The sequence below is a fragment of the Schistocerca serialis genome, chromosome 10 (genome assembly GCF_023864345.2).
Source record: "Schistocerca serialis cubense isolate TAMUIC-IGC-003099 chromosome 10, iqSchSeri2.2, whole genome shotgun sequence".
In the NCBI taxonomy this organism is placed as follows: Eukaryota; Metazoa; Arthropoda; class Insecta; order Orthoptera; family Acrididae; genus Schistocerca; species Schistocerca serialis.
The window spans coordinates 72,937,756-72,944,755 of NC_064647.1; the positions used below are offsets into that span (position 1 = coordinate 72,937,756).

Genomic DNA, 7,000 nt, shown 5'->3' on the forward strand with positions numbered 1-7,000 from the left:
TCTCAATGTGTCTGTGAGGGTGTCTTTCAGGTTTCCTGCATTCTGTCTCGAATCGTAGTTGGCCAAAATCAAAGTGGCACGCACGACGTCGAAATAGCGTTCGGCCAACGCCTCTGAGGTAGACGAAAGTGTTGTTCACTCTCTAGACTTCACTGAGGTTAGGCCGTTTTACCCAAGGCAGATTTGCACTCGATGACACCTCGACAACAGCCGGTCCTCACATTTACGTCTTGCTCTCCTTACGTCAGTATACGAGTCTGTGACGCTGCTTGCAACAGCTTGCGTGCCTTTAGGCTCGCCGCGACCAACACTTACCACGCACTGACCACAAAACATGGAGGCGCCGGGGCTTGAACCCGGGACCTTTCACATGCAAAGCGAACGCTCTACCAACTGAGCTACGCCCCCAAGCACAACCAAGCTGCGCTGTTCTCCATTCTTTACTACTCTTATGTGCACGGACACGATGGTTGGTTGGTTTGCCAGGGCTGAAGGGAACAGAGTACAAAGGCGCGGACGCGTTCATATACACAAGACTTCCAAGTAGTTTCGATGCTCTGGTATTACGACTGCAAATTCCGTCCGTTTTTAACGTCTTAAATTGAAGGGCCAGTCACAAGTTGCGCTGTTTTCACTCCATGTCGACAATCACACAGCACCTGAGGTAACAAGCACATCTGAAGCCCCATTGTGCACTCGACTGTTCATGCCAACTCACTGCCTCGCACTTTACTACTGTGTACCACTCTTGTCGTCCAACTGCAAAAGACTGGGCCACAACAAGTTTCCGCGTCTCCATTGCACTGCGCAAAACTACGAAACGCTCCCCAAACATGGCACTCACCCATGCAGACGACTTTTCCGACTTTACACGACGCTCACGCAACGCTCACGCTAGTGACACCCTTATTTAGAGCTTGACGTCGCGCCCAAGCGAGTGAGCACATTTCGCCTACGGCTTAGGCCGCCCACCTAGTGTGGCTGCTCGGTGTCCTGCAGGCAGCGAGGGGCTGCAAGCTTCCCGTATTCGCGCCTATGTCACCTCTGCTTGCTTGTCAGAGACAGAGTATCGCAAAACATACAACTCACTCCATGAATTGATTGCTACGGCATCTGTCATCAGCAGTCACAACTAGCAACACCAGTAGCAGCGGACTGCACGTAAAGAATTGGAATGTGCAGTGGATTTTTGTGAATTCGGCGCAAGGCTCATCTTTCCGACATAGGTTTGAGAATCTTATGGGAACACGTGTACTGTTTCTAAATTAAGTGTAGTGGTGGGAGGAGGGTACTTCCTGCGCATTACAGCACGCTTGCCAATTGTGGCTGCTAATCGTTCGCTCGTATCTGCCTTGACACATTTTCTGGCTGTGAATTATTCACTTGCATGGCAGTGTGCGCATGTTGGTGTGTTAAAATTCTGGAGGCGCTGGGTATCGATCCAGTACCTCTCGCATGCTAAGCGAGCGCTCTACCATCTGAGCTACGCCCCCTGCTGACGAACTGCGCTACATACAGCCATATCAATTGCACACACCCATGCACTTCCAATTATTCGCAGACAAACACTACTCTCAATGTGTCTGTGAGGGTGTCTTTCAGGTTTCCTGCATTCTGTCTCGAATCGTAGTTGGCCAAAATCAAAGTGGCACGCACGACGTCGAAAATAGCGTTCGGCCAACGCTCTGAGTAGACGAAAGTGTTGTTCACTCTCTAGACTTCACTGAGGTTAGGCCGTTTTTACCCAAGCAGATTTGCACTCGATGACACCTCGACAACAGCCGGTCCTCACATTTACGTCTTGCTCTCCTTACGTCAGTATACGAGTCTGTGACGCTGGCTTTGCAACAGCTTGCGTGCCTTTAGGCTCGCCGCGACCAACACTTACCACGCACTGACCACAAACATGGAGGCGCCGGGGCTTGAACCCGGACCTTTCACATGCAAAGCGAACGCTCTACCAACTGAGCTACGCCCCCAAGCACAACCAAGCTGCGCTGTTCTCCATTCTTTACTACTCTTATGTGCACGGACACGATGGTTGGTTGGTTTGCAGGGCTGAAGGGAACAGAGTACAAAGGCGCGGACGCGTTCATATACACAAGACTTCCAAGTAGTTTCGATGCTCTGGTATTACGACTGCAAATTCCGTCCGTTTTTAACGTCTTAAATTGAAGGCCAGTCACAAGTTGCGCTGTTTTCACTCCATGTCGACAATCACACAGCACCTGAGGTAACAAGCACATCTGAAGCCCCATTGTGCACTCGACTGTTCATGCCAACTCACTGCCTCGCACTTTACTACTGTGTACCACTCTTGTCGTCCAACTGCAAAAGACTGGGCCACAAACAAGTTTCCGCGTCTCCATTGCACTGCGCAAACTACGAAACGCTCCCCAAACATGGCACTCACCCATGCAGACGACTTTTCCGACTTTACACGACGCTCACGCAACGCTCACGCTAGTGACACCCTTATTTAGAGCTTGACGTCGCGCCCAAGCGAGTGAGCACATTTCGCCTACGGCTTAGGCCGCCCACCTAGTGTGGCTGCTCGGTGTCTGCAGGCAGCGAGGGGCTGCAAGCTTCCCGTATTCGCGCCTATGTCACCTCTGCTTGCTTGTCAGAGACAGAGTATCGCAAAACATACAACTCACTCCATGAATTGATTGCTACGGCATCTGTCATCAGCAGTCACAACTAGCAACACCAGTAGCAGCGGACTGCACGTAAAGAATTGGAATGTGCAGTGGGATTTTGTGAATTCGGCGCAAGGCTCATCTTTCCGACATAGGTTTGAGAATCTTATGGGAACACGTGTACTGTTTCTAAATTAAGTGTAGTGGTGGGGAGGAGGGTACTTCCTGCGCATTACAGCACGCTTGCCAATTGTGGCTGCTAATCGTTCGCTCGTATCTGCCTTGACACATTTTCTGGCTGTGAATTATTCCACTTGCATGGCAGTGTGCGCATGTTGGTGTGTTAAAAATTCTGGAGGCGCTGGGTATCGATCCCAGTACCTCTCGCATGCTAAGCGAGCGCTCTACCATCTGAGCTACGCCCCCTGCTGACGAACTGCGCTACATACAGCCATATCAATTGCACACACTGACCCATGCACTCCAATTATTCCGCAGACAAACACTACTCTCAATGTGTCTGTGAGGGTGTCTTTCAGGTTTCCTGCATTCTGTCTCGAATCGTAGTTGGCCAAAATCAAAGTGGCACGCACGACGTCGAAAATAGCGTTCGGCCAACGCTCTGAGGTAGACGAAAGTGTTGTTCACTCTCTAGACTTCACTGAGGTTAGGCCGTTTTACCCAAGGCAGATTTGCACTCGATGACACCTCGACAACAGCCGGTCCTCACATTTACGTCTTGCTCTCCTTACGTCAGTATACGAGTCTGTGACGCTGGCTTTGCAACAGCTTTGCGTGCCTTTAGGCTCGCCGCGACCAACACTTACCACGCACTGACCACAAAACATGGAGGCGCCGGGGCTTGAACCCGGGACCTTTCACATGCAAAGCGAACGCTCTACCAACTGAGCTACGCCCCCAAGCACAACCAAGCTGCGCTGTTCTCCATTCTTTACTACTCTTATGTGCACGGACACGATGGTTGTTGGTTTGCAGGGCTGAAGGGAACAGAGTACAAAGGCGCGGACGCGTTCATATACACAAGACTTCCAAGTAGTTTCGATGCTCTGGTATTACGACTGCAAATTCCGTCCGTTTTTAACGTCTTAAATTGAAGGGCCAGTCACAAGTTGCGCTGTTTTCACTCCATGTCGACAATCACACAGCACCTGAGGTAACAAGCACATCTGAAGCCCCATTGTGCACTCGACTGTTCATGCCAACTCACTGCCTCGCACTTTACTACTGTGTACCACTCTTGTCGTCCAACTGCAAAAGACTGGGCCACAACAAGTTTCCGCGTCTCCATTGCACTGCGCAAACTACGAAACGCTCCCCAAACATGGCACTCTCCCATGCAGACGACTTTTCCGACTTTACACGACGAACACGCAACGCTCACGCTAGTGACACCCTTATTTAGAGCTTGACGTCGCGCCCAAGCGAGTGAGCACATTTCGCCTACGTCTTAGGCCCGCCCACCTAGTGTGGCTGCTCGGTGTCTGCAGGCAGCGAGGGGCTGCAAGCTTCCCGTATTCGCGCCTATGTCGCCGCTGCTTGCTTGTCAGAGACAGAGTATCGCAAAACGTACAACTCACTCCATGAATTGATTGCTACGGCATCTGTCATCAGCAGTCACAACTAGCAACACCAGTAGCAGCCGACTGCATGTAAATAATTGGAATGTGCAGTGGGATTTTTGTGAATTCGGCGCAAGGCTCATCTTTCCGACATAGGTTTGAGAATCTTATGGGAACACTTGTACTGTTTCTAATTAAGTGTAGTGGTGGGAGGAGGGTACTTCCTGCGCATTACAGCACGCTTGCCAATTGTGGGCTGCTAATCGTTTGCTCGTATCTGCCTTGACACATTTTCTGACTGTGAATTATTCCACTTGCATGGCAGTGTGCGCAATGTTGGTGTGTTAAAAATTCTGGAGGCGCTGGGTATCGATCCCAGTACCTCTCGCATGCTAAGCGAGCGCTCTACCATCTGAGCTACGCCCCCAGCTGACGAACTGCGCTACATACAGCCATATCAATGACACAGACCTTTGCACTCCAATTATTCCGCCGACAAACACTACTCTCAATGTGTCTGTGAGGGTGTCTTTCAGGTTTCCTGCATTCTGTCTCGAATCGTAGTTGGCCAAAATCAAAGTGGCACGCACGACGTCGAAAATAGCGTTCGGCCAACGCTCTGAGGTAGACGAAAGTGTTGTTCACTCTCTAGACTTCACTGAGGTTAGGCCGTTTTACCCAAGGCAGATTTGCACTCGATGACACCTCGACAACAGCCGGTCCTCACATTTACGTCTTGCTCTCCTTACGTCAGTATACGAGTCTGTGACGCTGGCTTTGCAACAGCTTGCGTGCCTTTAGGCTCGCCGCGACCAACACTTACCACGCACTGACCACAAAACATGGAGGCGCCGGGGCTTGAACCGGGACCTTTCACATGCAAAGCGAACGCTCTACCAACTGAGCTACGCCCCCAAGCACAACCAAGCTGCGCTGTTCTCCATTCTTTACTACTCTTATGTGCAACGGGACACGATGGTTGGTTGGTTTGCAGGGCTGAAGGGAACAGAGTACAAAGGCGCGGACGCGTTCATATACACAAGACTTCCAAGTAGTTTCGATGCTCTGGTATTACGACTGCAAATTCCGTCCGTTTTTAACGTCTTAAATTGAAGGGCCAGTCACAAGTTGCGCTGTTTTCACTCCATGTCGACAATCACACAGCACCTGAGGTAACAAGCACATCTGAAGCCCCATTGTGCACTCGACTGTTCATGCCAACTCACTGCCTCGCACTTTACTACTGTGTACCACTCTTGTCGTCCAACTGCAAAAGACTGGGCCACAACAAGTTTCCGCGTCTCCATTGCACTGCGCAAACTACGAAACGCTCCCCAAACATGGCACTCTCCCATGCAGACGACTTTCCGACTTTACACGACGAACACGCAACGCTCACGCTAGTGACACCCTTATTTAGAGCTTGACGTCGCGCCCAAGCGAGTGAGCACATTTCGCCTACGTCTTAGGCCGCCCACCTAGTGTGGCTGCTCGGTGTCTGCAGGCAGCGAGGGGCTGCAAGCTTCCCGTATTCGCGCCTATGTCGCCGCTGCTTGCTTGTCAGAGACAGAGTATCGCAAAACGTACAACTCACTCCATGAATTGATTGCTACGGCATCTGTCATCAGCAGTCACAACTAGCAACACCAGTAGCAGCCGACTGCATGTAAATAATTGGAATGTGCAGTGGGATTTTTGTGAATTCGGCGCAAGGCTCATCTTTCCGACATAGGTTTGAGAATCTTATGGGAACACTTGTACTGTTTCTAAATTAAGTGTAGTGGTGGGAGGAGGGTACTTCCTGCGCATTACAGCACGCTTGCCAATTGTGGCTGCTAATCGTTTGCTCGTATCTGCCTTGACACATTTTCTGACTGTGAATTATTCCACTTGCATGGCAGTGTGCGCATGTTGGTGTGTTAAAAATCTGGAGGCGCTGGGTATCGATCCCAGTACCTCTCGCATGCTAAGCGAGCGCTCTACCATCTGAGCTACGCCCCCAGCTGACGAACTGCGCTACATACAGCCATATCAATGACACAGACCTTTGCACTCCAATTATTCCGCCGACAAACACTACTCTCAATGTGTCTGTGAGGGTGTCTTTCAGGTTTCCTGCATTCTGTCTCGAATCGTAGTTGGCCAAAATCAAAGTGGCACGCACGACGTCGAAAATAGCGTTCGGCCAACGCTCTGAGGTAGACGAAAGTGTTGTTCACTCTCTAGACTTCACTGAGGTTAGGCCGTTTTACCCCAAGGCAGATTTGCACTCGATGACACCTCGACAACAGCCGGTCCTCACATTTACGTCTTGCTCTCCTTACGTCAGTATACGAGTCTGTGACGCTGGCTTTGCAACAGCTTGCGTGCCTTTAGGCTCGCCGCGACCAACACTTACCCACGCACTGACCACAAAACATGGAGGCGCCGGGCTTGAACCCGGGACCTTTCACATGCAAAGCGAACGCTCTACCAACTGAGCTACGCCCCCAAGCACAACCAAGCTGCGCTGTTCTCCATTCTTTACTACTCTTATGTGCACGGACACGATGGTTGGTTGGTTTGCAGGGCTGAAGGGAACAGAGTACAAAGGCGCGGACGCGTTCATATACACAAGACTTCCAAGTAGTTTCGATGCTCTGGTATTACGACTGCAAATTCCGTCCGTTTTTAACGTCTTGAAATTGAAGGGCCAGTCACAAGTTGCGCTGTTTTCACTCCATGTCGACAATCACACAGCACCTGAGGTAACAAGCACATCTGAAGCCCCATTGTGCACTC

At 50.8% G+C, this 7,000-nt stretch overlaps 8 non-coding genes across 8 annotated transcripts; all 8 read right to left on the reverse strand.

Annotated features, from left to right (window-relative positions):
* Positions 1–335: 335 nt before the first annotated feature.
* Positions 336–408, reverse strand: Trnaa-ugc (transfer RNA alanine (anticodon UGC)). Its single transcript has one exon. It is a non-coding gene; the product is annotated as a tRNA-Ala (tRNA).
* Positions 409–1,907: 1,499 nt separating this feature from the next.
* Trnaa-ugc (transfer RNA alanine (anticodon UGC)) lies at positions 1,908–1,979 on the reverse strand. Its single transcript has one exon. It is a non-coding gene; the product is annotated as a tRNA-Ala (tRNA).
* A 1,013-nt stretch (positions 1,980–2,992) lies between these two features.
* Positions 2,993–3,065, reverse strand: Trnaa-agc (transfer RNA alanine (anticodon AGC)). The gene has a single exon. It is a non-coding gene; the product is annotated as a tRNA-Ala (tRNA).
* Positions 3,066–3,486: 421 nt separating this feature from the next.
* On the reverse strand, positions 3,487–3,559 carry Trnaa-ugc (transfer RNA alanine (anticodon UGC)). Its single transcript has one exon. It is a non-coding gene; the product is annotated as a tRNA-Ala (tRNA).
* A 1,014-nt stretch (positions 3,560–4,573) lies between these two features.
* Trnaa-agc (transfer RNA alanine (anticodon AGC)) lies at positions 4,574–4,646 on the reverse strand. The gene has a single exon. It is a non-coding gene; the product is annotated as a tRNA-Ala (tRNA).
* Positions 4,647–5,062: 416 nt separating this feature from the next.
* Trnaa-ugc (transfer RNA alanine (anticodon UGC)) lies at positions 5,063–5,134 on the reverse strand. Its single transcript has one exon. It is a non-coding gene; the product is annotated as a tRNA-Ala (tRNA).
* Positions 5,135–6,147: 1,013 nt separating this feature from the next.
* Positions 6,148–6,220, reverse strand: Trnaa-agc (transfer RNA alanine (anticodon AGC)). Its single transcript has one exon. It is a non-coding gene; the product is annotated as a tRNA-Ala (tRNA).
* A 418-nt stretch (positions 6,221–6,638) lies between these two features.
* Trnaa-ugc (transfer RNA alanine (anticodon UGC)) lies at positions 6,639–6,710 on the reverse strand. The gene has a single exon. It is a non-coding gene; the product is annotated as a tRNA-Ala (tRNA).
* Positions 6,711–7,000: the final 290 nt, after the last annotated feature.